General features: G+C 52.2%; 56 non-coding genes and 39 pseudogenes across 56 annotated transcripts; all 95 read left to right on the top strand.

The window, feature by feature from the left end:
* The first annotated feature begins 16 nt into the window (after window positions 1-16).
* Window positions 17-135, top strand: LOC143977522 (5S ribosomal RNA). Its single transcript, XR_013273798.1, has one exon. It is a non-coding gene; the product is annotated as a 5S ribosomal RNA (ribosomal RNA).
* Window positions 136-244: 109 nt separating this feature from the next.
* On the top strand, window positions 245-363 carry LOC143978790 (5S ribosomal RNA; annotated as a pseudogene).
* A 109-nt stretch (window positions 364-472) lies between these two features.
* LOC143977816 (5S ribosomal RNA) lies at window positions 473-591 on the top strand (annotated as a pseudogene).
* Window positions 592-700: 109 nt separating this feature from the next.
* Window positions 701-819, top strand: LOC143978447 (5S ribosomal RNA; annotated as a pseudogene).
* Window positions 820-928: 109 nt separating this feature from the next.
* Window positions 929-1047, top strand: LOC143979613 (5S ribosomal RNA). The gene has a single exon (XR_013274060.1). It is a non-coding gene; the product is annotated as a 5S ribosomal RNA (ribosomal RNA).
* A 109-nt stretch (window positions 1048-1156) lies between these two features.
* Window positions 1157-1275, top strand: LOC143979327 (5S ribosomal RNA; annotated as a pseudogene).
* Window positions 1276-1384: 109 nt separating this feature from the next.
* LOC143978457 (5S ribosomal RNA) lies at window positions 1385-1503 on the top strand (annotated as a pseudogene).
* Window positions 1504-1612: 109 nt separating this feature from the next.
* LOC143978764 (5S ribosomal RNA) lies at window positions 1613-1731 on the top strand. The gene has a single exon (XR_013273975.1). It is a non-coding gene; the product is annotated as a 5S ribosomal RNA (ribosomal RNA).
* A 109-nt stretch (window positions 1732-1840) lies between these two features.
* LOC143977819 (5S ribosomal RNA) lies at window positions 1841-1959 on the top strand (annotated as a pseudogene).
* A 109-nt stretch (window positions 1960-2068) lies between these two features.
* LOC143976726 (5S ribosomal RNA) lies at window positions 2069-2187 on the top strand. The gene has a single exon (XR_013273022.1). It is a non-coding gene; the product is annotated as a 5S ribosomal RNA (ribosomal RNA).
* Window positions 2188-2296: 109 nt separating this feature from the next.
* Window positions 2297-2415, top strand: LOC143977496 (5S ribosomal RNA). Its single transcript, XR_013273772.1, has one exon. It is a non-coding gene; the product is annotated as a 5S ribosomal RNA (ribosomal RNA).
* A 109-nt stretch (window positions 2416-2524) lies between these two features.
* LOC143979118 (5S ribosomal RNA) lies at window positions 2525-2643 on the top strand (annotated as a pseudogene).
* Window positions 2644-2752: 109 nt separating this feature from the next.
* On the top strand, window positions 2753-2871 carry LOC143977425 (5S ribosomal RNA). Its single transcript, XR_013273704.1, has one exon. It is a non-coding gene; the product is annotated as a 5S ribosomal RNA (ribosomal RNA).
* Window positions 2872-2980: 109 nt separating this feature from the next.
* Window positions 2981-3099, top strand: LOC143978048 (5S ribosomal RNA; annotated as a pseudogene).
* Window positions 3100-3208: 109 nt separating this feature from the next.
* On the top strand, window positions 3209-3327 carry LOC143978795 (5S ribosomal RNA; annotated as a pseudogene).
* A 109-nt stretch (window positions 3328-3436) lies between these two features.
* On the top strand, window positions 3437-3555 carry LOC143978996 (5S ribosomal RNA). The gene has a single exon (XR_013273997.1). It is a non-coding gene; the product is annotated as a 5S ribosomal RNA (ribosomal RNA).
* A 109-nt stretch (window positions 3556-3664) lies between these two features.
* LOC143977787 (5S ribosomal RNA) lies at window positions 3665-3783 on the top strand (annotated as a pseudogene).
* A 109-nt stretch (window positions 3784-3892) lies between these two features.
* LOC143976372 (5S ribosomal RNA) lies at window positions 3893-4011 on the top strand. The gene has a single exon (XR_013272682.1). It is a non-coding gene; the product is annotated as a 5S ribosomal RNA (ribosomal RNA).
* Window positions 4012-4120: 109 nt separating this feature from the next.
* LOC143978651 (5S ribosomal RNA) lies at window positions 4121-4239 on the top strand (annotated as a pseudogene).
* A 109-nt stretch (window positions 4240-4348) lies between these two features.
* Window positions 4349-4467, top strand: LOC143976859 (5S ribosomal RNA). Its single transcript, XR_013273152.1, has one exon. It is a non-coding gene; the product is annotated as a 5S ribosomal RNA (ribosomal RNA).
* Window positions 4468-4576: 109 nt separating this feature from the next.
* On the top strand, window positions 4577-4695 carry LOC143977893 (5S ribosomal RNA; annotated as a pseudogene).
* A 109-nt stretch (window positions 4696-4804) lies between these two features.
* Window positions 4805-4923, top strand: LOC143978984 (5S ribosomal RNA). The gene has a single exon (XR_013273996.1). It is a non-coding gene; the product is annotated as a 5S ribosomal RNA (ribosomal RNA).
* Window positions 4924-5032: 109 nt separating this feature from the next.
* Window positions 5033-5151, top strand: LOC143976858 (5S ribosomal RNA). The gene has a single exon (XR_013273151.1). It is a non-coding gene; the product is annotated as a 5S ribosomal RNA (ribosomal RNA).
* A 109-nt stretch (window positions 5152-5260) lies between these two features.
* On the top strand, window positions 5261-5379 carry LOC143977892 (5S ribosomal RNA; annotated as a pseudogene).
* A 109-nt stretch (window positions 5380-5488) lies between these two features.
* On the top strand, window positions 5489-5607 carry LOC143978972 (5S ribosomal RNA). Its single transcript, XR_013273994.1, has one exon. It is a non-coding gene; the product is annotated as a 5S ribosomal RNA (ribosomal RNA).
* A 109-nt stretch (window positions 5608-5716) lies between these two features.
* LOC143978139 (5S ribosomal RNA) lies at window positions 5717-5835 on the top strand (annotated as a pseudogene).
* A 109-nt stretch (window positions 5836-5944) lies between these two features.
* Window positions 5945-6063, top strand: LOC143977213 (5S ribosomal RNA). Its single transcript, XR_013273496.1, has one exon. It is a non-coding gene; the product is annotated as a 5S ribosomal RNA (ribosomal RNA).
* A 109-nt stretch (window positions 6064-6172) lies between these two features.
* Window positions 6173-6291, top strand: LOC143980052 (5S ribosomal RNA). The gene has a single exon (XR_013274198.1). It is a non-coding gene; the product is annotated as a 5S ribosomal RNA (ribosomal RNA).
* A 109-nt stretch (window positions 6292-6400) lies between these two features.
* On the top strand, window positions 6401-6519 carry LOC143978960 (5S ribosomal RNA). Its single transcript, XR_013273993.1, has one exon. It is a non-coding gene; the product is annotated as a 5S ribosomal RNA (ribosomal RNA).
* Window positions 6520-6628: 109 nt separating this feature from the next.
* LOC143978047 (5S ribosomal RNA) lies at window positions 6629-6747 on the top strand (annotated as a pseudogene).
* A 109-nt stretch (window positions 6748-6856) lies between these two features.
* Window positions 6857-6975, top strand: LOC143978794 (5S ribosomal RNA; annotated as a pseudogene).
* Window positions 6976-7084: 109 nt separating this feature from the next.
* Window positions 7085-7203, top strand: LOC143978948 (5S ribosomal RNA). Its single transcript, XR_013273992.1, has one exon. It is a non-coding gene; the product is annotated as a 5S ribosomal RNA (ribosomal RNA).
* A 109-nt stretch (window positions 7204-7312) lies between these two features.
* LOC143977786 (5S ribosomal RNA) lies at window positions 7313-7431 on the top strand (annotated as a pseudogene).
* A 109-nt stretch (window positions 7432-7540) lies between these two features.
* LOC143977849 (5S ribosomal RNA) lies at window positions 7541-7659 on the top strand. Its single transcript, XR_013273874.1, has one exon. It is a non-coding gene; the product is annotated as a 5S ribosomal RNA (ribosomal RNA).
* A 109-nt stretch (window positions 7660-7768) lies between these two features.
* On the top strand, window positions 7769-7887 carry LOC143978650 (5S ribosomal RNA; annotated as a pseudogene).
* A 109-nt stretch (window positions 7888-7996) lies between these two features.
* Window positions 7997-8115, top strand: LOC143976857 (5S ribosomal RNA). The gene has a single exon (XR_013273150.1). It is a non-coding gene; the product is annotated as a 5S ribosomal RNA (ribosomal RNA).
* A 109-nt stretch (window positions 8116-8224) lies between these two features.
* LOC143977891 (5S ribosomal RNA) lies at window positions 8225-8343 on the top strand (annotated as a pseudogene).
* A 109-nt stretch (window positions 8344-8452) lies between these two features.
* LOC143978937 (5S ribosomal RNA) lies at window positions 8453-8571 on the top strand. The gene has a single exon (XR_013273991.1). It is a non-coding gene; the product is annotated as a 5S ribosomal RNA (ribosomal RNA).
* A 109-nt stretch (window positions 8572-8680) lies between these two features.
* Window positions 8681-8799, top strand: LOC143978136 (5S ribosomal RNA; annotated as a pseudogene).
* Window positions 8800-8908: 109 nt separating this feature from the next.
* Window positions 8909-9027, top strand: LOC143980055 (5S ribosomal RNA). Its single transcript, XR_013274200.1, has one exon. It is a non-coding gene; the product is annotated as a 5S ribosomal RNA (ribosomal RNA).
* A 109-nt stretch (window positions 9028-9136) lies between these two features.
* On the top strand, window positions 9137-9255 carry LOC143980051 (5S ribosomal RNA). Its single transcript, XR_013274197.1, has one exon. It is a non-coding gene; the product is annotated as a 5S ribosomal RNA (ribosomal RNA).
* Window positions 9256-9364: 109 nt separating this feature from the next.
* Window positions 9365-9483, top strand: LOC143978925 (5S ribosomal RNA). The gene has a single exon (XR_013273990.1). It is a non-coding gene; the product is annotated as a 5S ribosomal RNA (ribosomal RNA).
* A 109-nt stretch (window positions 9484-9592) lies between these two features.
* On the top strand, window positions 9593-9711 carry LOC143976755 (5S ribosomal RNA). The gene has a single exon (XR_013273050.1). It is a non-coding gene; the product is annotated as a 5S ribosomal RNA (ribosomal RNA).
* A 109-nt stretch (window positions 9712-9820) lies between these two features.
* Window positions 9821-9939, top strand: LOC143978135 (5S ribosomal RNA; annotated as a pseudogene).
* Window positions 9940-10048: 109 nt separating this feature from the next.
* On the top strand, window positions 10049-10167 carry LOC143978430 (5S ribosomal RNA; annotated as a pseudogene).
* Window positions 10168-10276: 109 nt separating this feature from the next.
* LOC143976307 (5S ribosomal RNA) lies at window positions 10277-10395 on the top strand. Its single transcript, XR_013272621.1, has one exon. It is a non-coding gene; the product is annotated as a 5S ribosomal RNA (ribosomal RNA).
* Window positions 10396-10504: 109 nt separating this feature from the next.
* LOC143979967 (5S ribosomal RNA) lies at window positions 10505-10623 on the top strand. The gene has a single exon (XR_013274153.1). It is a non-coding gene; the product is annotated as a 5S ribosomal RNA (ribosomal RNA).
* A 109-nt stretch (window positions 10624-10732) lies between these two features.
* Window positions 10733-10851, top strand: LOC143977536 (5S ribosomal RNA). The gene has a single exon (XR_013273812.1). It is a non-coding gene; the product is annotated as a 5S ribosomal RNA (ribosomal RNA).
* A 109-nt stretch (window positions 10852-10960) lies between these two features.
* On the top strand, window positions 10961-11079 carry LOC143976662 (5S ribosomal RNA). The gene has a single exon (XR_013272959.1). It is a non-coding gene; the product is annotated as a 5S ribosomal RNA (ribosomal RNA).
* Window positions 11080-11188: 109 nt separating this feature from the next.
* LOC143978913 (5S ribosomal RNA) lies at window positions 11189-11307 on the top strand. The gene has a single exon (XR_013273989.1). It is a non-coding gene; the product is annotated as a 5S ribosomal RNA (ribosomal RNA).
* A 109-nt stretch (window positions 11308-11416) lies between these two features.
* Window positions 11417-11535, top strand: LOC143978134 (5S ribosomal RNA; annotated as a pseudogene).
* A 109-nt stretch (window positions 11536-11644) lies between these two features.
* Window positions 11645-11763, top strand: LOC143977212 (5S ribosomal RNA). The gene has a single exon (XR_013273495.1). It is a non-coding gene; the product is annotated as a 5S ribosomal RNA (ribosomal RNA).
* A 109-nt stretch (window positions 11764-11872) lies between these two features.
* LOC143980050 (5S ribosomal RNA) lies at window positions 11873-11991 on the top strand. The gene has a single exon (XR_013274196.1). It is a non-coding gene; the product is annotated as a 5S ribosomal RNA (ribosomal RNA).
* Window positions 11992-12100: 109 nt separating this feature from the next.
* Window positions 12101-12219, top strand: LOC143978902 (5S ribosomal RNA). Its single transcript, XR_013273988.1, has one exon. It is a non-coding gene; the product is annotated as a 5S ribosomal RNA (ribosomal RNA).
* Window positions 12220-12328: 109 nt separating this feature from the next.
* LOC143978793 (5S ribosomal RNA) lies at window positions 12329-12447 on the top strand (annotated as a pseudogene).
* A 109-nt stretch (window positions 12448-12556) lies between these two features.
* Window positions 12557-12675, top strand: LOC143978891 (5S ribosomal RNA). The gene has a single exon (XR_013273987.1). It is a non-coding gene; the product is annotated as a 5S ribosomal RNA (ribosomal RNA).
* Window positions 12676-12784: 109 nt separating this feature from the next.
* LOC143977785 (5S ribosomal RNA) lies at window positions 12785-12903 on the top strand (annotated as a pseudogene).
* Window positions 12904-13012: 109 nt separating this feature from the next.
* LOC143977837 (5S ribosomal RNA) lies at window positions 13013-13131 on the top strand. The gene has a single exon (XR_013273873.1). It is a non-coding gene; the product is annotated as a 5S ribosomal RNA (ribosomal RNA).
* A 109-nt stretch (window positions 13132-13240) lies between these two features.
* Window positions 13241-13359, top strand: LOC143978649 (5S ribosomal RNA; annotated as a pseudogene).
* Window positions 13360-13468: 109 nt separating this feature from the next.
* LOC143976856 (5S ribosomal RNA) lies at window positions 13469-13587 on the top strand. Its single transcript, XR_013273149.1, has one exon. It is a non-coding gene; the product is annotated as a 5S ribosomal RNA (ribosomal RNA).
* Window positions 13588-13696: 109 nt separating this feature from the next.
* On the top strand, window positions 13697-13815 carry LOC143977890 (5S ribosomal RNA; annotated as a pseudogene).
* Window positions 13816-13924: 109 nt separating this feature from the next.
* On the top strand, window positions 13925-14043 carry LOC143978879 (5S ribosomal RNA). Its single transcript, XR_013273986.1, has one exon. It is a non-coding gene; the product is annotated as a 5S ribosomal RNA (ribosomal RNA).
* Window positions 14044-14152: 109 nt separating this feature from the next.
* LOC143978133 (5S ribosomal RNA) lies at window positions 14153-14271 on the top strand (annotated as a pseudogene).
* A 109-nt stretch (window positions 14272-14380) lies between these two features.
* LOC143980054 (5S ribosomal RNA) lies at window positions 14381-14499 on the top strand. Its single transcript, XR_013274199.1, has one exon. It is a non-coding gene; the product is annotated as a 5S ribosomal RNA (ribosomal RNA).
* Window positions 14500-14608: 109 nt separating this feature from the next.
* LOC143980049 (5S ribosomal RNA) lies at window positions 14609-14727 on the top strand. The gene has a single exon (XR_013274195.1). It is a non-coding gene; the product is annotated as a 5S ribosomal RNA (ribosomal RNA).
* A 109-nt stretch (window positions 14728-14836) lies between these two features.
* Window positions 14837-14955, top strand: LOC143978868 (5S ribosomal RNA). The gene has a single exon (XR_013273985.1). It is a non-coding gene; the product is annotated as a 5S ribosomal RNA (ribosomal RNA).
* A 109-nt stretch (window positions 14956-15064) lies between these two features.
* LOC143976754 (5S ribosomal RNA) lies at window positions 15065-15183 on the top strand. Its single transcript, XR_013273049.1, has one exon. It is a non-coding gene; the product is annotated as a 5S ribosomal RNA (ribosomal RNA).
* Window positions 15184-15292: 109 nt separating this feature from the next.
* Window positions 15293-15411, top strand: LOC143978132 (5S ribosomal RNA; annotated as a pseudogene).
* Window positions 15412-15520: 109 nt separating this feature from the next.
* Window positions 15521-15639, top strand: LOC143978428 (5S ribosomal RNA; annotated as a pseudogene).
* A 109-nt stretch (window positions 15640-15748) lies between these two features.
* Window positions 15749-15867, top strand: LOC143976295 (5S ribosomal RNA). Its single transcript, XR_013272610.1, has one exon. It is a non-coding gene; the product is annotated as a 5S ribosomal RNA (ribosomal RNA).
* Window positions 15868-15976: 109 nt separating this feature from the next.
* Window positions 15977-16095, top strand: LOC143979955 (5S ribosomal RNA). The gene has a single exon (XR_013274152.1). It is a non-coding gene; the product is annotated as a 5S ribosomal RNA (ribosomal RNA).
* Window positions 16096-16204: 109 nt separating this feature from the next.
* LOC143977535 (5S ribosomal RNA) lies at window positions 16205-16323 on the top strand. The gene has a single exon (XR_013273811.1). It is a non-coding gene; the product is annotated as a 5S ribosomal RNA (ribosomal RNA).
* A 109-nt stretch (window positions 16324-16432) lies between these two features.
* Window positions 16433-16551, top strand: LOC143976661 (5S ribosomal RNA). The gene has a single exon (XR_013272958.1). It is a non-coding gene; the product is annotated as a 5S ribosomal RNA (ribosomal RNA).
* Window positions 16552-16660: 109 nt separating this feature from the next.
* Window positions 16661-16779, top strand: LOC143979213 (5S ribosomal RNA; annotated as a pseudogene).
* A 326-nt stretch (window positions 16780-17105) lies between these two features.
* On the top strand, window positions 17106-17224 carry LOC143979079 (5S ribosomal RNA; annotated as a pseudogene).
* Window positions 17225-17333: 109 nt separating this feature from the next.
* Window positions 17334-17452, top strand: LOC143979292 (5S ribosomal RNA; annotated as a pseudogene).
* A 109-nt stretch (window positions 17453-17561) lies between these two features.
* Window positions 17562-17680, top strand: LOC143980042 (5S ribosomal RNA). The gene has a single exon (XR_013274188.1). It is a non-coding gene; the product is annotated as a 5S ribosomal RNA (ribosomal RNA).
* A 109-nt stretch (window positions 17681-17789) lies between these two features.
* On the top strand, window positions 17790-17908 carry LOC143977679 (5S ribosomal RNA; annotated as a pseudogene).
* Window positions 17909-18017: 109 nt separating this feature from the next.
* On the top strand, window positions 18018-18136 carry LOC143976960 (5S ribosomal RNA). Its single transcript, XR_013273249.1, has one exon. It is a non-coding gene; the product is annotated as a 5S ribosomal RNA (ribosomal RNA).
* A 109-nt stretch (window positions 18137-18245) lies between these two features.
* On the top strand, window positions 18246-18364 carry LOC143978815 (5S ribosomal RNA; annotated as a pseudogene).
* A 109-nt stretch (window positions 18365-18473) lies between these two features.
* Window positions 18474-18592, top strand: LOC143976853 (5S ribosomal RNA). Its single transcript, XR_013273146.1, has one exon. It is a non-coding gene; the product is annotated as a 5S ribosomal RNA (ribosomal RNA).
* A 109-nt stretch (window positions 18593-18701) lies between these two features.
* Window positions 18702-18820, top strand: LOC143976418 (5S ribosomal RNA). Its single transcript, XR_013272726.1, has one exon. It is a non-coding gene; the product is annotated as a 5S ribosomal RNA (ribosomal RNA).
* Window positions 18821-18929: 109 nt separating this feature from the next.
* On the top strand, window positions 18930-19048 carry LOC143976990 (5S ribosomal RNA). Its single transcript, XR_013273278.1, has one exon. It is a non-coding gene; the product is annotated as a 5S ribosomal RNA (ribosomal RNA).
* A 109-nt stretch (window positions 19049-19157) lies between these two features.
* On the top strand, window positions 19158-19276 carry LOC143978191 (5S ribosomal RNA; annotated as a pseudogene).
* Window positions 19277-19385: 109 nt separating this feature from the next.
* Window positions 19386-19504, top strand: LOC143976797 (5S ribosomal RNA). The gene has a single exon (XR_013273091.1). It is a non-coding gene; the product is annotated as a 5S ribosomal RNA (ribosomal RNA).
* Window positions 19505-19613: 109 nt separating this feature from the next.
* LOC143978703 (5S ribosomal RNA) lies at window positions 19614-19732 on the top strand (annotated as a pseudogene).
* Window positions 19733-19841: 109 nt separating this feature from the next.
* LOC143977547 (5S ribosomal RNA) lies at window positions 19842-19960 on the top strand. The gene has a single exon (XR_013273822.1). It is a non-coding gene; the product is annotated as a 5S ribosomal RNA (ribosomal RNA).
* Window positions 19961-20069: 109 nt separating this feature from the next.
* LOC143976988 (5S ribosomal RNA) lies at window positions 20070-20188 on the top strand. The gene has a single exon (XR_013273276.1). It is a non-coding gene; the product is annotated as a 5S ribosomal RNA (ribosomal RNA).
* Window positions 20189-20297: 109 nt separating this feature from the next.
* On the top strand, window positions 20298-20416 carry LOC143978190 (5S ribosomal RNA; annotated as a pseudogene).
* Window positions 20417-20525: 109 nt separating this feature from the next.
* On the top strand, window positions 20526-20644 carry LOC143977488 (5S ribosomal RNA). The gene has a single exon (XR_013273764.1). It is a non-coding gene; the product is annotated as a 5S ribosomal RNA (ribosomal RNA).
* Window positions 20645-20753: 109 nt separating this feature from the next.
* Window positions 20754-20872, top strand: LOC143978702 (5S ribosomal RNA; annotated as a pseudogene).
* Window positions 20873-20981: 109 nt separating this feature from the next.
* On the top strand, window positions 20982-21100 carry LOC143977546 (5S ribosomal RNA). Its single transcript, XR_013273821.1, has one exon. It is a non-coding gene; the product is annotated as a 5S ribosomal RNA (ribosomal RNA).
* Window positions 21101-21209: 109 nt separating this feature from the next.
* On the top strand, window positions 21210-21328 carry LOC143976448 (5S ribosomal RNA). Its single transcript, XR_013272756.1, has one exon. It is a non-coding gene; the product is annotated as a 5S ribosomal RNA (ribosomal RNA).
* Window positions 21329-21437: 109 nt separating this feature from the next.
* LOC143978625 (5S ribosomal RNA) lies at window positions 21438-21556 on the top strand. Its single transcript, XR_013273961.1, has one exon. It is a non-coding gene; the product is annotated as a 5S ribosomal RNA (ribosomal RNA).
* Window positions 21557-21665: 109 nt separating this feature from the next.
* Window positions 21666-21784, top strand: LOC143977219 (5S ribosomal RNA). The gene has a single exon (XR_013273502.1). It is a non-coding gene; the product is annotated as a 5S ribosomal RNA (ribosomal RNA).
* Window positions 21785-21872: the final 88 nt, after the last annotated feature.

The following is a 21872-nucleotide window of genomic DNA, read 5'->3' as shown; positions in this document are numbered from 1 at the left end:
AGTAGGGTGCAAGATCACCTACGGCCACATCACCCTGAATGCGCTCGATCTCGTCTGATCTCGGATGCTAAGCAGGGTCGGGCCTGGTTAGTACCTGGATGGTAGACCGCCTGGGAATAGCAGGTGCCGTAGGCTTTTTTCCATTATGTTGTTGGCTTTGGCGACCTGCTGTATTTTTCCTCTCGATTGCCCGAGGTGACCACCTTGGCTTTTGTCAAGAGAGTTGTAAGTAGGGTGCAAGATTGCCTACGGCCACATCACCCTGAATGTGCTCTATCTCGTCTGATCTCGGATGCTAAGCAGGGTCGGGCCTGGTTAGTTCCTGGATGGGAGACTGCCTGGGAATACCAGGTGCCGTAGGCTTTTTTCCATTATGTTGTTGGCTTTGGCGACCTGCTGTATTTTTCCTCTCGATTGCCCGAGGTGACCACCTTGGCTTTTGTCAAGAGAGTTGCAAGTAGGTTGCAAGATCGCCTACAGCCACATCACCCTGAATGCGCTCAATCTCGTCTGATCTCGGATGCTAAGCAGGGTCGGGCCTGGTTAGTACCTGGATGGGAGACCGCTTGGGAATACCAGGTGCCGTAGGCTTTTTTCCATTATGTTGTTGGCTTTGGCGACCTGCTGTATTTTTCCTATCGATTGCCCGAGGTGACCACCTTGGCTTTTGTCAAGAGAGTTGTAAGTAGGATGCAAGATCGCCTACGGCCACATCACCCTGAATGCGCTCGATCTCGTCTCATCTCGGATGCTAAGCAGGGTCGGGCCTGCTTAGTACCTGAATGGGAGACCGCCTGGGAATACCAGGTGCCGTAGGCTTTTTTCCATTATGTTGTTGGCTTTGGCGACCTGCTGTATTTTTCCTCTCGTTTGCTCGAGGTGACCAACCTAGCTTTTGTCAAGAGAGTTGTAAGTAGGGTGCAAGATCGCCTACGGCCACATCATCCTGAATGCGCTCGATCTCGTCTGATCTCGGATGCTAAGCAGGGTCGGGCCTGGTTAGTACCTGGATGGGAGACCGCCTGGGAATACCAGGTGCCGTAGGCTTTTTTCCATTATGTTGTTGGCTTTGGCGACCTGCTGTATTTTTCCTCTCGATTGCCCGAGGTGACCAGCTTGGCTTTTGTCAAGAGAGTTGTAAGTAGGGTGCAAAATCGCCTACAGCCACATCACCCTGAATGCGCTCAATCTCGTCTTATCTCGGATGCTAAGCAGGGTCGGGCCTGGTTAGTACCTGGAAGGGAGACCGCTTGGGAATACCAGGTGCCGTAGGCTTTTTTCCATTATGTTGTTGGCTTTGGCGACCTGCTGTATTTTTCCTCTCGATTGCCCGAGGTGACCACCTTGGCTTTTGTCAAGAGAGTTGTAAGTAGGATGCAAGATTGCCTATGGCCACATCACCCTGAATGCGCTCGATCTCGTCTGATCTCGGATGCTAAGCAGGGTCGTGCCTGTTTAGTAACTGGATGGGAGACCGCCTGGGAATACCAGGTGCCGTCGGCTTTTTTCCATTATGTTGTTGGCTTTGGCGACCTGCTGTATTTTTCTTCTCGATTGCCCGAGGTGACCACCTTGGCTTTTGTCAAGAGAGTTGTAAGTAGGGTGCAAGATTGCCTACGGCCACATCACCCTGAATGCGCTCGATCTCGTCTGATCTCGGATGCTAAGCAGGGTCGTGCCTGGTTAGTACCTGGATGGGAGACCGCCTGGGAATACCAGGTGCCGTAGGCTTTTTTCCATTATGTTGTTGGCTTTGGCGACCTGCTGTATTTTTCCTCTCGATTGCCCGAGGTGACCACCTTGGCTTTTGTCAAGAGAGTTGTAAGTAGAGTGCAAGATTGCCTACGGCCACATCATCCTGAATGCGCTCGATCTCGTCTGATCTCGGATGCTAAGCAGGGTCAGGCCTGGTTAGTACCTGGATGGGAGACCGCCTGCGAATACCAGGTGCCGTAGGCTTTTTTCCATTATGTTGTTGGTTTTGGCGACCTGCTGTATTTTTCCTCTCGATTGCCCGAGGTGACCACCTTGGCTTTTGTCAAGAGAGTTGTAAGTAGGGTGCAAGATCGCCTACGGCAACATCACCCTGAATGCGCTTGATCTCATCTGATCTCGGATGCTAAGCAGGGTCGGGCCTGGTTAGTACCTGGATGGGAGACCGCCTGGGAATACCAGGTGCCGTAGGTTTTTTTCCATTATGTTGTTGGCTTTGGCGACCTGCTGTATTTTTCCTCTCGATTGCCCGAGGTGACCACCTTGGCTTTTGTCAAGAGAGTTGTAAGTAGGCTGCAACATTGCCTACGGCCACATCACCCTGAATGCGCTCGGTCTCGTGAGATCTCGGATGCTAAGCAGGGTCGGGCCTGGTTAGTACCTGGATGGGAGACCGCCTGCGAATACCAGGTGCCGTAGGCTTTTTTCCATTATGTTGTTGGTTTTGGCGACCTGCTGTATTTTTCCTCTCGATTGCCCGAGGTGACCACCTTGGCTTTTGTCAAGAGAGTTGTAAGTAGGTTGCAAGGTCGCCTACGGCCACATCACCCTGAATGCGCTCCATTTCGTCTGATCTCGGATGCTAAGCAGGGTCGGGCCTGGTCAGTACCTGGATGGCAGATCGCCTGGGAATACCAGGTGCCGTAGGCTTTTTTCCATTATGTTGTTGGCTTTGGCGACCTGCTGTATTTTTCCTCTCGATTGCCCGAGGTGACCACCTTGGCTTTTGTCAAGAGAGTTGTAAGTAGGGGGCAAGATCGCCTACGGCCGCATCACCCTGAATGCGTTTGATCTCGTCTGATCTCGGATGCTAAGCAGGGTCGGGCCTGGTTAGTACCTGGATGGGAGACCGCCTGGGAATACCAGGTGCCGTAGGCTTTTTTCCATTATGTCGTTGGCTTTGGCGACCTGCTGTATTTTTCCTCTTGTTTGCCCAAGGTGACCACCTTGGCTTTTGTCAAGAGAGTTGTAAGTAGGGTCCCAGATCGCTTACGGCCACATCACCCTGAATGCGTTTGATCTTGTCTGATCTCGGATGCTAAGCAGGGTCGGGCCTGGTTAGTACCTGGATGGGAGACCGCCTGGGAATACCAGGTGCCGTAGGCTTTTTTCCATTATGTTGTTGGCTTTGGCGACCTGCTGTATTTTTCCTCTCGAATGCCCGAGGTGACCACCTTGGCTTTTGTCAAGAGAGTCATAAGTAGGGTGCAAGATCGCCTACGGCCACATCACCCTGAATGCGCTCAATCTCGTCTGATCTCGGATGCTAAGCAAGGTCGGGCCTGGTTAGTACCTGGATGGGAGACCGCCTGGAAATACCAGGTGCCGTAAGCTTTTTTCCATTATGTTGTTGGCTTTGGCGACCTGCTGTTTTTTTCCTCTCGATTGCCCAAGGTGACCACCTTGGCTTTTGTCAAGAGAGTTGTAAGTAGGGTGCCAGATCGCCTACGGCTACATCACCCTGAATGCGCTCGATCTCGTCTGATCTCGGATGCTAAGCAGGGTCGGGCCTGGTTAGTACCTGGATGGGAGACCGCCTGGGAATACCAGGTGCCGTAGGCTTTTTTCCATTATGTTGTTGGCTTTGGCGACCTGCTGTATTTTTCCTCTCGATTGCCCGAGGTGACCACCTTGGCTTTTGTCAAGAGAGTTGTAAGTAGGGTGCAAGATCGTCTATGGCCACATCACCCTGAATGCGCTCGATCTTGTCTGATCTCGGATGCTAAGCAGGGTCGGGCCTGGTTAGTACCTGGATGGGAGACCGCCTGGGAATACCAGGTGCCGTCGGCTTTTTTCCATTATGTTGTTGGCTTTGGCGACCTGCTGTATTTTTCCTCTCGATTGCCCGAGGTGACAACCTTGGCTTTTGTCAAGAGAGTTGTAAGTAGGGTGCAAGATCGCCTACGGCCACATCACCCTGAATGCGCTCGATCTCATCTGATCTCGGATGCTAAGCAGGGTCGGGCCTGGTTAGTACCTGGATGGGAGACTGCCTGGGAATACCAGGTGCCGTAGGTTTTTTTCCATTATGTTGTTGGCTTTGGCGACCTGCTGTATTTTTCCTCTCGATTGCCCGAGGTGACCACCTTGGCTTTTGTCAAGAGAGTTGTAAGTAGGGTGCAAGATCGCCTATGGCCACATCACCCTGAATGCGCTCGATCTCGTCTGATCTCGGATGCTAAGCAGGGTCGGGCCTGGTTAGTACCTGGATGGGAGACCGCCTGCAAATACAAGGTGCCGTAGGCTTTTTTCCATTATGTTGTTGGTTTTGGCGACCTGCTGTATTTTTCCTCTCGATTGCCCGAGGTGACCACCTTGGCTTTTGTCAAGAGAGTTGTAAGTAAAGTGCAAGATCGCCTACGGCAACATCACCCTGAATGCGCTCGATCTCGTCTGATCTCGGATGCTAAGCAGGGTCGGGCCTGGTTAGTACCTGGATGGGAGACCGCCTGCGAATACCAGGTGCCGTAGGCTTTTTTCCATTATGTTGTTGGTTTTGACGACCTGCTGTATTTTTCCTCTCGATTGCCCGAGGTGACCACCTTGGCTTTTGTCAAGAGAGTTGTAAGTAGGGTGCAAGATCGCCTACGGCCACATCACCCTGAATGCGCTCAATCTCGTCTGATCTCGGATGCTAAGCAGGGTCGTGCCTGGTTAGTACCTGGATGGGAGACCGCCTGGAAATACCAGGTGCCGTAGGCTTTTTTCCATTATGTTGTTGGCTTTGGCGACCTGCTGTATTTTTCCTCTCAATTGCCCAAGGTGACCACCTTGGCTTTTGTCAAGAGAGTTGTAAGTAGGGTGCCAGATCGCCTACGGCTACATCACCCTGAATGCGCTCGATCTCGTCTGATCTCGGATGCTAAGCAGGGTCGGGCCTGGTTAGTACCTGGATGGGAGACCGCCTGGGAATACCAGGTGCCGTAGGCTTTTTTCCATTATGTTGTTGGCTTTGGCGACCTGCTGTATTTTTCCTCTCGATTGCCCGAGGTGACCACCTTGGCTTTTGTCAAGAGAGTTGTAAGTAAAGTGCAAGATCGCCTACGGCAACATCACCCTGAATGCGCTCGATCTCGTCTGATCTCGGATGCTAAGCAGGGTCGGGCCTGGTTAGTACCTGGATGGGAGACCGCCTGCGAATACCAGGTGCCGTAGGCTTTTTTCCATTATGTTGTTGGTTTTGACGACCTGCTGTATTTTTCCTCTCGATTGCCCGAGGTGACCACCTTGGCTTTTGTCAAGAGAGTTGTAAGTAGGGTGCAAGATCGCCTACGGCCACATCACCCTGAATGCGCTCAATCTCGTCTGATCTCGGATGCTAAGCAGGGTCGTGCCTGGTTAGTACCTGGATGGGAGACCGCCTGGAAATACCAGGTGCCGTAGGCTTTTTTCCATTATGTTGTTGGCTTTGGCGACCTGCTGTATTTTTCCTCTCAATTGCCCAAGGTGACCACCTTGGCTTTTGTCAAGAGAGTTGTAAGTAGGGTGCCAGATCGCCTACGGCTACATCACCCTGAATGCGCTCGATCTCGTCTGATCTCGGATGCTAAGCAGGGTCGGGCCTGGTTAGTACCTGGATGGGAGACCGCCTGGGAATACCAGGTGCCGTAGGCTTTTTTCCATTATGTTGTTGGCTTTGGCGACCTGCTGTATTTTTCCTCTCGATTGCCCGAGGTGACCACCTTGGCTTTTTTCAAGAGAGTTGTAAGTAGGGTGCAAGATCGTCTATGGCCACATCACCCTGAATGCGCTCGATCTTGTCTGATCTCGGATGCTAAACAGGGTCGGGCCTGGTTAGTACCTGGATGGGAGACCGCCTGGGAATACCAGGTGCCGTCGGCTTTTTTCCATTATGTTGTTGGCTTTGGCGACCTGCTGTATTTTTCCTCTCGATTGCCCGAGGTGACCACCTTGGCTTTTGTCAAGAGAGTTGTAAGTAGGGTGAAAGATTGCCTACGGCCACATCACCCTGAATGCGCTCGATCTCGTCTGATCTCGGATGCTAAGCAGGGTCGGGCCTGGTTAGTACCTGGATAGGAGACCGCCTGCGAATACCAGGTGCCGTAGGCTTTTTTCCATTATGTTGTTGGTTTTGGCGACCTGCTGTATTTTTCCTCTCGATTGCCCGAGGTGACCACCTTGGCTTTTGTCAAGAGAGTTGTAAGTAGGGTGCAAGATGGCCTACGGCCACATCACCCTGAATGCGCTCGATCTCATATGATCTCGGATGCTAAGCAGGGTCGGGCCTGGTTAGTACCTGGATGGGAGACCGCCTGGGAATACCAGGTGCCGTAGGTTTTTTTCCATTATGTTGTTGGCTTTGGCGACCTGCTGTATTTTTCCTCTCGATTGCCCAAGGTGACCACCTTGGCTTTTGTCAAGAGAGTTGTAAGTAGTGTGCCAGATCGCCTACGGCTACATCACCCTGAATGCGCTCGATCTCGTCTGATCTCGGATGCTAAGCAGGGTCGGGCCTGGTTAGTACCTGGATGGGAGACCGCCTGGGAATACCAGGTGCCGTAGGCTTTTTTCCATTATGTTGTTGGCTTTGGCCACCTGCTGTATTTTTCCTCTCGATTGCCCGAGGTGACCACCTTGGCTTTTGTCAAGAGAGTTGTAAGTAGGGTCCCAGATCGCTTACGGCCACATCACCCTGAATGCGTTTGATCTTGTCTGATCTCGGATGCTAAGCAGGGTCGGGCCTGGTTAGTACCTGGATGGGAGACCGCCTGGGAATACCAGGTGCCGTAGGCTTTTTTCCATTATGTTGTTGGCTTTGGCGACCTGCTGTATTTTTCCTCTCGATTGCCCGAGGTGACCACCTTGGCTTTTGTCAAGAGAGTCATAAGTAGGGTGCAAGATCGCCTACGGCCACATCACCCTGAATGCGCTCAATCTCGTCTGATCTCGGATGCTAAGCAAGGTCGGGCCTGGTTAGTACCTGGATGGGAGACCGCCTGGAAATACCAGGTGCCGTAAGCTTTTTTCCATTATGTTGTTGGCTTTGGCGACCTGCTGTTTTTTTCCTCTCGATTGCCCAAGGTGACCACCTTGGCTTTTGTCAAGAGAGTTGTAAGTAGGGTGCCAGATCGCCTACGGCTACATCACCCTGAATGCGCTCGATCTCGTCTGATCTCGGATGCTAAGCAGGGTCGGGCCTGGTTAGTACCTGGATGGGAGACCGCCTGGGAATACCAGGTGCCGTAGGCTTTTTTCCATTATGTTGTTGGCTTTGGCGACCTGCTGTATTTTTCCTCTCGATTGCCCGAGGTGACCACCTTGGCTTTTGTCAAGAGAGTTGTAAGTAGGGTGCAAGATCGTCTATGGCCACATCACCCTGAATGCGCTCGATCTTGTCTGATCTCGGATGCTAAGCAGGGTCGGGCCTGGTTAGTACCTGGATGGGAGACCGCCTGGGAATACCAGGTGCCGTCGGCTTTTTTCCATTATGTTGTTGGCTTTGGCGACCTGCTGTATTTTTCCTCTCGATTGCCCGAGGTGACAACCTTGGCTTTTGTCAAGAGAGTTGTAAGTAGGGTGCAAGATCGCCTACGGCCACATCACCCTGAATGCGCTCGATCTCATCTGATCTCGGATGCTAAGCAGGGTCGGGCCTGGTTAGTACCTGGATGGGAGACCGCCTGGGAATACCAGGTGCCGTAGGTTTTTTTCCATTATGTTGTTGGCTTTGGCGACCTGCTGTATTTTTCCTCTCGATTGCCCGAGGTGACCACCTTGGCTTTTGTCAAGAGAGTTGTAAGTAGGGTGCAAGATCGCCTATGGCCACATCACCCTGAATGCGCTCGATCTCGTCTGATCTCGGATGCTAAGCAGGGTCGGGCCTGGTTAGTACCTGGATGGGAGACCGCCTGCAAATACAAGGTGCCGTAGGCTTTTTTCCATTATGTTGTTGGTTTTGGCGACCTGCTGTATTTTTCCTCTCGATTGCCCGAGGTGACCACCTTGGCTTTTGTCAAGAGAGTTGTAAGTAAAGTGCAAGATCGCCTACGGCAACATCACCCTGAATGCGCTCGATCTCGTCTGATCTCGGATGCTAAGCAGGGTCGGGCCTGGTTAGTACCTGGATGGGAGACCGCCTGCGAATACCAGGTGCCGTAGGCTTTTTTCCATTATGTTGTTGGTTTTGACGACCTGCTGTATTTTTCCTCTCGATTGCCCGAGGTGACCACCTTGGCTTTTGTCAAGAGAGTTGTAAGTAGGGTGCAAGATCGCCTACGGCCACATCACCCTGAATGCGCTCAATCTCGTCTGATCTCGGATGCTAAGCAGGGTCGTGCCTGGTTAGTACCTGGATGGGAGACCGCCTGGAAATACCAGGTGCCGTAGGCTTTTTTCCATTATGTTGTTGGCTTTGGCGACCTGCTGTATTTTTCCTCTCAATTGCCCAAGGTGACCACCTTGGCTTTTGTCAAGAGAGTTGTAAGTAGGGTGCCAGATCGCCTACGGCTACATCACCCTGAATGCGCTCGATCTCGTCTGATCTCGGATGCTAAGCAGGGTCGGGCCTGGTTAGTACCTGGATGGGAGACCGCCTGGGAATACCAGGTGCCGTAGGCTTTTTTCCATTATGTTGTTGGCTTTGGCGACCTGCTGTATTTTTCCTCTCGATTGCCCGAGGTGACCACCTTGGCTTTTTTCAAGAGAGTTGTAAGTAGGGTGCAAGATCGTCTATGGCCACATCACCCTGAATGCGCTCGATCTTGTCTGATCTCGGATGCTAAACAGGGTCGGGCCTGGTTAGTACCTGGATGGGAGACCGCCTGGGAATACCAGGTGCCGTCGGCTTTTTTCCATTATGTTGTTGGCTTTGGCGACCTGCTGTATTTTTCCTCTCGATTGCCCGAGGTGACCACCTTGGCTTTTGTCAAGAGAGTTGTAAGTAGGGTGAAAGATTGCCTACGGCCACATCACCCTGAATGCGCTCGATCTCGTCTGATCTCGGATGCTAAGCAGGGTTGGGCCTGGTTAGTACCTGGATGGGAGACCGCCTGCGAATACCAGGTGCCGTAGGCTTTTTTCCATTATGTTGTTGGTTTTGGCGACCTGCTGTATTTTTCCTCTCGATTGCCCGAGGTGACCACCTTGGCTTTTGTCAAGAGAGTTGTAAGTAGGGTGCAAGATCGCCTACGGCCACATCACCCTGAATGCGCTCGATCTCATATGATCTCGGATGCTAAGCAGGGTCGGGCCTGGTTAGTACCTGGATGGGAGACCGCCTGGGAATACCAGGTGCCGTAGGTTTTTTTCCATTATGTTGTTGGCTTTGGCGACCTGCTGTATTTTTCCTCTCGATTGCCCAAGGTGACCACCTTGGCTTTTGTCAAGAGAGTTGTAAGTAGGGTGCCAGATCGCCTACGGCTACATCACCCTGAATGCGCTCGATCTCGTCTGATCTCGGATGCTAAGCAGGGTCGGGCCTGGTTAGTACCTGGATGGGAGACCGCCTGGGAATACCAGGTGCCGTAGGCTTTTTTCCATTATGTTGTTGGCTTTGGCCACCTGCTGTATTTTTCCTCTCGATTGCCCGAGGTGACCACCTTGGCTTTTTTCAAGAGAGTTGTAAGTAGGGTGCAAGATCGCCTACGGCCACATCACCCTGAATGCGCTCGATCTCGTCTGATCTCGGATGCTAAGCAGGGTCGGGCCTGGTTAGTACCTGGATGGGAGACCGCCTGGGACTACCAGGTGCCGTAGGCTTTTTCCCATTATGTTGTTGGCTTTGGCGACCTGCTGTATTTTTCTTCTCGATTGCCCGAGGTGACCACCTTGGCTTTTGTCAAGAGAGTTGTAAGTAGGGTGCAAGATCGTCTATGGCCACATCACCCTGAATGCGCTCGATCTTGTCTGATCTCGGATGCTAAACAGGGTCGGGCCTGGTTAGTACCTGGATGGGAGACCGCCTGGGAATACCAGGTGCCGTCGGCTTTTTTCCATTATGTTGTTGGCTTTGGCGACCTGCTGTATTTTTCCTCTCGATTGCCCGAGATGACCACCTTGGCTTTTGTCAAGAGAGTTGTAAGTAGGGTGAAAGACGGCCTACGGCCACATCACCCTGAATGCGCTCGATCTCGTCTGATCTCGGATGCTAAGCAGGGTCGGCCCTGGTTAGTACCTGGATGGGAGACCACCTGCGATTACCAGGTGCCGTAGGCTTTTTTCCATTATGTTGTTGGTTTTGGCGACCTGCTGTATTTTTCCTCTCGATTGCCCGAGGTGACCACCTTGGCTTTTGTCAAGAGAGTTGTAAGTAGGGTGCAAGATCGCCTACGGCCACATCACCCTGAATGCGCTCGATCTCATCTGATCTCGGATGCTAAGCAGGGTCGGGCCTGGTTAGTACCTGGATGGGAGACCGCCTGGGAATACCAGGTGCCGTAGGCTTTTTTCCATTATGTTGTTGGCTTTTGCGACCTGCTGTATTTTTCCTCTCGATTGCCCGAGGTGACCACCTTGGCTTTTGTCAAGAGAGTTGTAAGTAGGATGCAAGATCACCTACGGCCACATCACCCTGAATGCGCTCGATCTCGTCTGATCTCGGATGCTAAGCAGGGTCGGGCCTGGTTAGTACCTGGATGGGAGACCGCCTGGGAATACCAGGTGCCGTAGGCTTTTTTCCATTATGTTGTTGGCTTTGGCGACCTGCTGTATTTTTCCTCTCGATTGCCCGAGGTGACCACCTTGGCTTTTGTCAAGAGAGTTGTAAGTAGGTTGCAAGATCGCCTACGGCCACATCACCCTGAATGCGCTCGATCTCGTCTGATCTCGGATGCTAAGCAGGGTTTGGCCTGGTTAGTAACTGGATGGGAGACCGCCTGGGAATACCAGGTGCCGTAGGCTTTTTTCCATTATGTTGTTGGCTTTGGCGACCTGCTGTATTTTTCCTCTCGATTGCCCGAGGTGACCACCTTGGCTTTTGTCAAGAGAGTTGTAAGTAGGGGGCAAGATCGCCTACGGCCACATCACCCTGAATGCGCTCGATCTCGTCTGATCTCGGATGCTAAGCAGGGTTCGGCCTGGTTAGTACCTGGATGGGAGACCGCCTGGGAATACCAGGTGCCGTAGGCTTTTTTCCATTATGTTGTTGGCTTTGGCGACCTGCTGTATTTTTCCTCTCGATTGCCCGAGGTGACAACCTTGGCTTTTGTCAAGAGAGTTGTAAGTAGGGTGCCAGATCGCCTACGGCTACATCACCCTGAATGCGCTCGATCTCGTCTGATCTCGGATGCTAAGCAGGGTCGGGCCTGGTTAGTACCTGGATGGGAGACCGCCTGGGAATACCAGGTGCCGTAGGCTTTTTTCCATTATGTTGTTGGCTTTGGCGACCTGCTGTATTTTTCCTCTCGATTGCCCGAGGTGACCACCTTGGCTTTTTTCAAGAGAGTTGTAAGTAGGGTGCAAGATCGTCTATGGCCACATCACCCTGAATGCGCTCGATCTTGTCTGATCTCGGATGCTAAACAGGGTCGGGCCTGGTTAGTACCTGGATGGGAGACCGCCTGGGAATACCAGGTGCCGTCGGCTTTTTTCCATTATGTTGTTGGCTTTGGCGACCTGCTGTATTTTTCCTCTCGATTGCCCGAGGTGACCACCTTGGCTTTTGTCAAGAGAGTTGTAAGTAGGGTGAAAGATTGCCTACGGCCACATCACCCTGAATGCGCTCGATCTCGTCTGATCTCGGATGCTAAGCAGGGTCGGGCCTGGTTAGTACCTGGATAGGAGACCGCCTGCGAATACCAGGTGCCGTAGGCTTTTTTCCATTATGTTGTTGGTTTTGGCGACCTGCTGTATTTTTCCTCTCGATTGCCCGAGGTGACCACCTTGGCTTTTGTCAAGAGAGTTGTAAGTAGGGTGCAAGATGGCCTACGGCCACATCACCCTGAATGCGCTCGATCTCATATGATCTCGGATGCTAAGCAGGGTCGGGCCTGGTTAGTACCTGGATGGGAGACCGCCTGGGAATACCAGGTGCCGTAGGTTTTTTTCCATTATGTTGTTGGCTTTGGCGACCTGCTGTATTTTTCCTCTCGATTGCCCAAGGTGACCACCTTGGCTTTTGTCAAGAGAGTTGTAAGTAGTGTGCCAGATCGCCTACGGCTACATCACCCTGAATGCGCTCGATCTCGTCTGATCTCGGATGCTAAGCAGGGTCGGGCCTGGTTAGTACCTGGATGGGAGACCGCCTGGGAATACCAGGTGCCGTAGGCTTTTTTCCATTATGTTGTTGGCTTTGGCGACCTGCTGTATTTTTCCTCTCGATTGCCCGAGGTGACCACCTTGGCTTTTGTCAAGAGAGTCATAAGTAGGGTGCAAGATCGCCTACGGCCACATCACCCTGAATGCGCTCAATCTCGTCTGATCTCGGATGCTAAGCAAGGTCGGGCCTGGTTAGTACCTGGATGGGAGACCGCCTGGAAATACCAGGTGCCGTAAGCTTTTTTCCATTATGTTGTTGGCTTTGGCGACCTGCTGTTTTTTTCCTCTCGATTGCCCAAGGTGACCACCTTGGCTTTTGTCAAGAGAGTTGTAAGTAGGGTGCCAGATCGCCTACGGCTACATCACCCTGAATGCGCTCGATCTCGTCTGATCTCGGATGCTAAGCAGGGTCGGGCCTGGTTAGTACCTGGATGGGAGACCGCCTGGGAATACCAGGTGCCGTAGGCTTTTTTCCATTATGTTGTTGGCTTTGGCGACCTGCTGTATTTTTCCTCTCGATTGCCCGAGGTGACCACCTTGGCTTTTGTCAAGAGAGTTGTAAGTAGGGTGCAAGATCGTCTATGGCCACATCACCCTGAATGCGCTCGATCTTGTCTGATCTCGGATGCTAAGCAGGGTCGGGCCTGGTTAGTACCTGGATGGGAGACCGCCTGGGAATACCAGGTGCCGTCGGCTTTTTTCCATTATGTTGTTGGCTTTGGCGACCTGCTGTATTTTTCCTCTCGATTGCCCGAGGTGACAACCTTGGCTTTTGTCAAGAGAGTTGTAAGTAGGGTGCAAGATCGCCTACGGCCACATCACCCTGAATGCGCTCGATCTCATCTGATCTCGGATGCTAAGCAGGGTCGGGCCTGGTTAGTACCTGGATGGGAGACCGCCTGGGAATACCAGGTGCCGTAGGTTTTTTTCCATTATGTTGTTGGCTTTGGCGACCTGCTGTATTTTTCCTCTCGATTGCCCGAGGTGACCACCTTGGCTTTTGTCAAGAGAGTTGTAAGTAGGGTGCAAGATCGCCTATGGCCACATCACCCTGAATGCGCTCGATCTCGTCTGATCTCGGATGCTAAGCAGGGTCGGGCCTGGTTAGTACCTGGATGGGAGACCGCCTGCAAATACAAGGTGCCGTAGGCTTTTTTCCATTATGTTGTTGGTTTTGGCGACCTGCTGTATTTTTCCTCTCGATTGCCCGAGGTGACCACCTTGGCTTTTGTCAAGAGAGTTGTAAGTAAAGTGCAAGATCGCCTACGGCAACATCACCCTGAATGCGCTCGATCTCGTCTGATCTCGGATGCTAAGCAGGGTCGGGCCTGGTTAGTACCTGGATGGGAGACCGCCTGCGAATACCAGGTGCCGTAGGCTTTTTTCCATTATGTTGTTGGTTTTGACGACCTGCTGTATTTTTCCTCTCGATTGCCCGAGGTGACCACCTTGGCTTTTGTCAAGAGAGTTGTAAGTAGGGTGCAAGATCGCCTACGGCCACATCACCCTGAATGCGCTCAATCTCGTCTGATCTCGGATGCTAAGCAGGGTCGTGCCTGGTTAGTACCTGGATGGGAGACCGCCTGGAAATACCAGGTGCCGTAGGCTTTTTTCCATTATGTTGTTGGCTTTGGCGACCTGCTGTATTTTTCCTCTCAATTGCCCAAGGTGACCACCTTGGCTTTTGTCAAGAGAGTTGTAAGTAGGGTGCCAGATCGCCTACGGCTACATCACCCTGAATGCGCTCGATCTCGTCTGATCTCGGATGCTAAGCAGGGTCGGGCCTGGTTAGTACCTGGATGGGAGACCGCCTGGGAATACCAGGTGCCGTAGGCTTTTTTCCATTATGTTGTTGGCTTTGGCGACCTGCTGTATTTTTCCTCTCGATTGCCCGAGGTGACCACCTTGGCTTTTTTCAAGAGAGTTGTAAGTAGGGTGCAAGATCGTCTATGGCCACATCACCCTGAATGCGCTCGATCTTGTCTGATCTCGGATGCTAAACAGGGTCGGGCCTGGTTAGTACCTGGATGGGAGACCGCCTGGGAATACCAGGTGCCGTCGGCTTTTTTCCATTATGTTGTTGGCTTTGGCGACCTGCTGTATTTTTCCTCTCGATTGCCCGAGGTGACCACCTTGGCTTTTGTCAAGAGAGTTGTAAGTAGGGTGAAAGATTGCCTACGGCCACATCACCCTGAATGCGCTCGATCTCGTCTGATCTCGGATGCTAAGCAGGGTTGGGCCTGGTTAGTACCTGGATGGGAGACCGCCTGCGAATACCAGGTGCCGTAGGCTTTTTTCCATTATGTTGTTGGTTTTGGCGACCTGCTGTATTTTTCCTCTCGATTGCCCGAGGTGACCACCTTGGCTTTTGTCAAGAGAGTTGTAAGTAGGGTGCAAGATCGCCTACGGCCACATCACCCTGAATGCGCTCGATCTCATATGATCTCGGATGCTAAGCAGGGTCGGGCCTGGTTAGTACCTGGATGGGAGACCGCCTGGGAATACCAGGTGCCGTAGGTTTTTTTCCATTATGTTGTTGGCTTTGGCGACCTGCTGTATTTTTCCTCTCGATTGCCCAAGGTGACCACCTTGGCTTTTGTCAAGAGAGTTGTAAGTAGGGTGCCAGATCGCCTACGGCTACATCACCCTGAATGCGCTCGATCTCGTCTGATCTCGGATGCTAAGCAGGGTCGGGCCTGGTTAGTACCTGGATGGGAGACCGCCTGGGAATACCAGGTGCCGTAGGCTTTTTTCCATTATGTTGTTGGCTTTGGCCACCTGCTGTATTTTTCCTCTCGATTGCCCGAGGTGACCACCTTGGCTTTTTTCAAGAGAGTTGTAAGTAGGGTGCAAGATCGCCTACGGCCACATCACCCTGAATGCGCTCGATCTCGTCTGATCTCGGATGCTAAGCAGGGTCGGGCCTGGTTAGTACCTGGATGGGAGACCGCCTGGGACTACCAGGTGCCGTAGGCTTTTTCCCATTATGTTGTTGGCTTTGGCGACCTGCTGTATTTTTCTTCTCGATTGCCCGAGGTGACCACCTTGGCTTTTGTCAAGAGAGTTGTAAGTAGGGTGCAAGATCGTCTATGGCCACATCACCCTGAATGCGCTCGATCTTGTCTGATCTCGGATGCTAAACAGGGTCGGGCCTGGTTAGTACCTGGATGGGAGACCGCCTGGGAATACCAGGTGCCGTCGGCTTTTTTCCATTATGTTGTTGGCTTTGGCGACCTGCTGTATTTTTCCTCTCGATTGCCCGAGATGACCACCTTGGCTTTTGTCAAGAGAGTTGTAAGTAGGGTGAAAGACGGCCTACGGCCACATCACCCTGAATGCGCTCGATCTCGTCTGATCTCGGATGCTAAGCAGGGTCGGCCCTGGTTAGTACCTGGATGGGAGACCACCTGCGATTACCAGGTGCCGTAGGCTTTTTTCCATTATGTTGTTGGTTTTGGCGACCTGCTGTATTTTTCCTCTCGATTGCCCGAGGTGACCACCTTGGCTTTTGTCAAGAGAGTTGTAAGTAGGGTGCAAGATCGCCTACGGCCACATCACCCTGAATGCGCTCGATCTCATCTGATCTCGGATGCTAAGCAGGGTCGGGCCTGGTTAGTACCTGGATGGGAGACCGCCTGGGAATACCAGGTGCCGTAGGCTTTTTTCCATTATGTTGTTGGCTTTTGCGACCTGCTGTATTTTTCCTCTCGATTGCCCGAGGTGACCACCTTGGCTTTTGTCAAGAGAGTTGTAAGTAGGATGCAAGATCACCTACGGCCACATCACCCTGAATGCGCTCGATCTCGTCTGATCTCGGATGCTAAGCAGGGTCGGGCCTGGTTAGTACCTGGATGGGAGACCGCCTGGGAATACCAGGTGCCGTAGGCTTTTTTCCATTATGTTGTTGGCTTTGGCGACCTGCTGTATTTTTCCTCTCGATTGCCCGAGGTGACCACCTTGGCTTTTGTCAAGAGAGTTGTAAGTAGGTTGCAAGATCGCCTACGGCCACATCACCCTGAATGCGCTCGATCTCGTCTGATCTCGGATGCTAAGCAGGGTTTGGCCTGGTTAGTAACTGGATGGGAGACCGCCTGGGAATACCAGGTGCCGTAGGCTTTTTTCCATTATGTTGTTGGCTTTGGCGACCTGCTGTATTTTTCCTCTCGATTGCCCGAGGTGACCACCTTGGCTTTTGTCAAGAGAGTTGTAAGTAGGGGGCAAGATCGCCTACGGCCACATCACCCTGAATGCGCTCGATCTCGTCTGATCTCGGATGCTAAGCAGGGTTCGGCCTGGTTAGTACCTGGATGGGAGACCGCCTGGGAATACCAGGTGCCGTAGGCTTTTTTCCATTATGTTGTTGGCTTTGGCGACCTGCTGTATTTTTCCTCTCGATTGCCCGAGGTGACCACCTTGGCTTTTGTCAAGAGAGTTGTAAGTAGGGTGCAAGGTCGCCTATGGCCACATCACCCTGAATGCGCTCGATCTCGTCTGATCTCGGATGCTAAGCCGGGTCGGGCCTGGTTAGTACCAGGATCGGAGTCCGCCTTGGAATACCAGGTGCCGTAGACTTTTTTCCATTATGTTGTTGGCTTTGGCGACCTGCTGTATTTTTCCTCTCGATTGCCCGAGGTGACCACCTTGGCTTTTATGAAGAGAGTTGTAAGTAGGGTGCAAGATCGCCTACAGCCACATCACCCTGAATGCGCTTGATCTCGTCTGATCTCAGATGCTAAGCAGGGTCGGGCCTGGTTAGGAGACCGCCTGGGAATACCAGGTGCCGTAGGCTTTTTTTTATTATGTTGTTGGCTTTAGCGACCTGCTGTATTTTTCCTCTCGATTGCCCGAGGGGACCACCTTGGCTTTTGTCAAGAGAGTTGTAAGTAGGGTGCAAGATCGCCTACGGCCACATCACCCTGAATGCGCTCGATCTCGTCTGATCTCGGATGCTAAGCCGGGTCGGGCCTGGTTAGTACCAGGATCGGAGTCCGCCTTGGAATACCAGGTGCCGTAGACTTTTTTCCATTATGTTGTTGGCTTTGGCGACCTGCTGTATTTTTCCTCTCGATTGCCCGAGGTGACCACCTTGGCTTTTATCAAGAGAGTTGTAAGTAGGGTGCAAGATCGCCTACAGCCACATCACCCTGAATGCGCTTGATCTAGTCTGATCTCAGATGCTAAGCAGGGTCGGGCCTGTTTAGTACCTGGATGGGAGACCGCCTGGGAATACCAAGTGCCATAGGCTTTTTTCCATTATGTTGTTGGCTTTGGCGACCTGCTGTATTTTTCCTCTCGATTGCCCGAGGTGACCACCTTGGCTTTTGTCAAGAGAGTTGTAAGTAGGGTGCAAGATCGCCTACGGCCACATCACCCTGAATGCGCTCGATCTCGTCTGATCTCGGATGCTAAGCAGGGTTGGGCCTGGTTAGTACCTGGATGGGAGACCGAATGGGAATCCCAGGTGCCGTAGGCTTTTTTCCATCATGTTGTTGGCTTTGGCGACCTGCTGTATTTTTCCTCTCGATTTCCCGAGGTGACCACCTTGGCTTTTGTCAAGAGAGTTGTAAGTAGGGTGCAAGATCGCCTACGGCCACATCACCCTGAATGCGTTCGATCTCATCTGATCTCGGATGCTAAGCAGGGTCGGGCTTTGTTAGTACCTGGATGGGAGACCGCCTGGGAATACCAGGTGCCGTAGGCTTTTTTCCATTATGTTGTTGGCTTTGGTGACCTGCTGTATTTTTCCTCTCAATTGCCCGAGGTGACCACCTTGGCTTTTGTCAAGAGAGTTGTAAGTAGGGTGCAAGATTGCTTACGGCCACATCACACTGAATGCGCTCGATCTCATCTGATCTCGGATGCTAAGCAGGGTCGGGCTTGGTTAGTACCTGGATGGGAGACCGCCTGGGAATACCAGGTGCCGTAGGCTTTTTTCCATTATGTTGTTGGCTTTGGCGACCTGCTGCATTTTCCCTCTCGATTGCCCGAGGTGACCACCTTGGCTTTTGTCAAGAGAGTTGTAAGTAGGGTGCAAGCTCACCTACGGCCACATCACCCTGAATGCGCTCGATCTCGTCTGATCTTGGATGCAAAGCAGGGTCGGGCCTGGTTAGTAACTGTATGGGAGACCGCCTGGGAATACCAGGTGCCGTAGGCTTTTTTCCATTATGTTGTTGGCTTTGGCGACCTGCTGTATTTTTCCTCTCGATTGCCCGAGGTGACCACCTTGGCTTTTGTCAAGAGAGTTGTAAGTAGGGTGCAAGATCGCCTACGGCCACATCACCCTGAATGCGCTTGATTTCGTCTGATCTCGGATGCTAAGCAGGGTCGGGCCTGGTTAGTACCTGGATGGGAGACCGCTTGGGAATACCAGGTGCCGTAGGCTTTTTTCCATTATGTTGTTGGCTTTGGCGACCTGCTGTATTTTTCCTCTCTATTGCCCGAGGTGACCACCTTGGCTTTTGTCAAGAGAGTTGTAAGTAGGGTGCAAGATCGCCTATGGCCACATCACCCTGAATGCGCTTGATCTCGTCTGATCTCGGATGCTAAGCAGGGTCGGGCCTGGTTAGTACCTGGATGGGAGACCGCCTGGGAATACCAGGTGCCGTAGGCTTTTTTCCATTATGTTGTTGGCTTTGGCGACCTGCTGTATTTTTCCTCTCGATTGCCCGAGGTGACCACCTTGGCTTTTGTCAAGAGAGTTGTAAGTAGGGTGCAAGATCGCCTACGGCCACATCACCCTGAAGGCACTCGATCTCGTCTGATCTCGGATGCTAAGTAGGGTCAGGCCTGGTTAGTACCTGGATGGGAGACCGCCTGGGAATACCAGGTGCCGTAGGCTTTTTTCATTTATGTTGTTGGATTTGGCGACCTGCTGTATTTTTCCTCTCGATTGCCCGAGGTGACCACCTTGGCTTTTGTCAAGAGAGTTGTAAGTAGGGTGCAAGATCGCCTACGGCCACATCACCCTGAATGCGCTCGATCTCATCTGATCTCGGATGCTAAGCAGGGTCGGGCCTTGTTAGTAACAGGATGGGAGACCGCCTGGGAATACCAGGTGCCATAGGCTTTTTTCCATTATGTTGTTGGCTTTGGCGACCTGCTGTATTTTTCCTCTCGATTGCCCGAGGTGACCACCTTGGCTTTTGTCAAGAGAGTTGTAAGTAGGGTGCAAGATCGCTTACGGCCACATCACACTGAATGCGCTCGATCTCATCCGATCTCGGATGCTAAGCAGGGTCGGGCTTGGTTAGTACCTGGATGGGAGACCGCCTGGGAATACCAGGTGCCGTAGGCTTTTTTCCATTGTGTTGTTGGCTTTGGCGACCTGCTGTATTTTTCCTCTCGATTCCCCGAGGTGACCACCTCGGCTTTTGTCAAGAGAGTTGTAAGTAGGGTGCAAGATCGCCTACGGCCACATCACCCTGAATGCGCTCGATCTCATCTGATCTCGGATGCTAAGCAGGGTCAGGTCTGGTTAGCACCTGGATGGGAGACTGCCTGGGAATACCAGGTGCCGTAGGCTTTTTTCCATTATGTTGTTGGTTTTGGCGACCTGCTGTATTTATCCTCTCGATTGCCCGAGGTGACCACCTTGGCTTTTGTCAAGAGAGTTGTAAGTAGGGTGCAAGATCCCCTATGGCCACATCACCCTGAATGCGCTTGATCTCGTCTGATCTCGGATGCTAAGCAGGGTCGGGCCTGGTTAGTACCTGGATGGGAGACCGCCCGGGAATACCAGGTGCCGTAGGCTTTTTTCCATTATGTTGTTGGCTTTGGCGACCTGCTGTATTTTTCCTCTCGATTGCCCGAGGTGACCACCTTGGCTTTTGTCAAGAGAGTTGTAAGTAGGGTGCAAGATCGCCTACGGCCACATCACCCTGAAGGCACTCGATCTCGTCTGATCTCGGATGCTAAGTAGGGTCAGGCCTGGTTAGTACCTGGATGGGAGACCGCCTGGGAATACCAGGTGCCGTAGGCTTTTTTCATTTATGTTGTTGGATTTGGCGACCTGCTGTATTTTTCCTCTCGATTGCCCGAGGTGACCACCTTGGCTTTTGTCAAGAGAGTTGTAAGTAGGGTGCAAGATCGCCTACGGCCACATCACCCTGAATGCGCTCGATCTCATCTGATCTCGGATGCTAAGCAGGGTCGGGCCTTGTTAGTAACAGGATGGGAGACCGCCTGGGAATACCAGGTGCCATAGGCTTTTTTCCATTATGTTGTTGGCTTTGGCGACCTGCTGTATTTTTCCTCTCGATTGCCCGAGGTGACCACCTTGGCTTTTGTCAAGAGAGTTGTAAGTAGGGTGCAAGATCGCTTACGGCCACATCACACTGAATGCGCTTGATCTCATCTGATCTCGGATGCTAAGCAGGGTCGGGCTTGGTTAGTACCTGGATGGGAGACCGCCTGGGAATACCAGGTGCCGTAGGCTTTTTTCCATTGTGTTGTTGGCTTTGGCGACCTGCTGTATTTTTCCTCTCGATTCCCCGAGGTGACCACCTCGGCTTTTGTCAAGAGAGTTGTAAGTAGGGTGCAAGATCGCCTACGGCCACATCACCCTGAATGCGCTCGATCTCATCTGATCTCGGATGCTAAGCAGGGTCAGGTCTGGTTAGCACCTGGATGGGAGACTGCCTGGGAATACCAGGTGCCGTAGGCTTTTTTCCATTATGTTGTTGGTTTTGGCGACCTGCTGTATTTATCCTCTCGATTGCCCGAGGTGACCACCTTGGCTTTTGTCAAGAGAGTTGTAAGTAGGGTGCAAGATCCCCTATGGCCACATCACCCTGAATGCGCTTGATCTCGTCTGATCTCGGATGCTAAGCAGGGTCGGGCCTGGTTAGTACCTGGATGGGAGACCGCCCGGGAATACCAGGTGCCGTAGGCTTTTTTCCATTATGTTGTTGGCTTTGGCGACCTGCTGTATTTTTCCTCTCGATTCCCCGAGGTGACCACCTCGGCTTTTGTCAAGAGAGTTGTAAGTAGGGTGCAAGATCGCCTACGGCCACTTCACCCTGAATGCGCTCGATCTCATCTGATCTCGGATGCTAAGCAGGGTCGTGCCTGATTAGTACCTGGATGGGAGACCGCCTGGGAAAACCAGGTGCCGTAGGCTTTTTTCCATTATGTTGTTGGCTTTGGCGACCTGCTGTATTTTTCCTCTCGATTGCCCGAGGTGACCACCTTGGCTTTTGTCAAGAGAGTTGTAAGTAGGGTACAAGATCGCCTATGGCCACATCACCCTGAATGCGCTCGATCTCGTCTGATCTCGGATGCTAAGCAGGGTCGGGCCTGGTTAGTACCTGGATGGGAGACCGCCTGGGAATACCAGGTGCCGTAGGCTTTTTTCCATTATGTTGTTGGCTTTGGCGACCTGCTGTATTTTTCCTCTCGATTGCCCGAGGTGACCACCTTGGCTTTTGTCAAGAGAGTTGTAAGTAGGGTGCAAGATCGCCTACAGCCACATCACCCTGAAGGCACTCGATCTCGTCTGATCTCGGATGCTAAGCCGGGTCGGGCCTGGTTAGTACCTGGATGGGAGACCGCCTGGGAATACCAGGTGCCGTAGGCTTTTTTCCATTATGTTGTTGGCTTTGGCGACCTGCTGTATTTTTCCTCTCGATTGCCCGAGGTGACCACCTTGGCTTTTGTCAAGAGAG

Source organism: Lithobates pipiens, unplaced genomic scaffold (genome assembly GCF_037356315.1).
Source record: "Lithobates pipiens isolate NorthernLeopardFrog02 unplaced genomic scaffold, aLitPip1_a1.2 Scaffold_13, whole genome shotgun sequence".
NCBI lineage: Eukaryota > Metazoa > Chordata > Amphibia > Anura > Ranidae > Lithobates > Lithobates pipiens.
The sequence above is the reverse complement of the archived record's forward strand: the minus strand, read 5'-3'. Positions and strand labels throughout refer to the sequence as shown.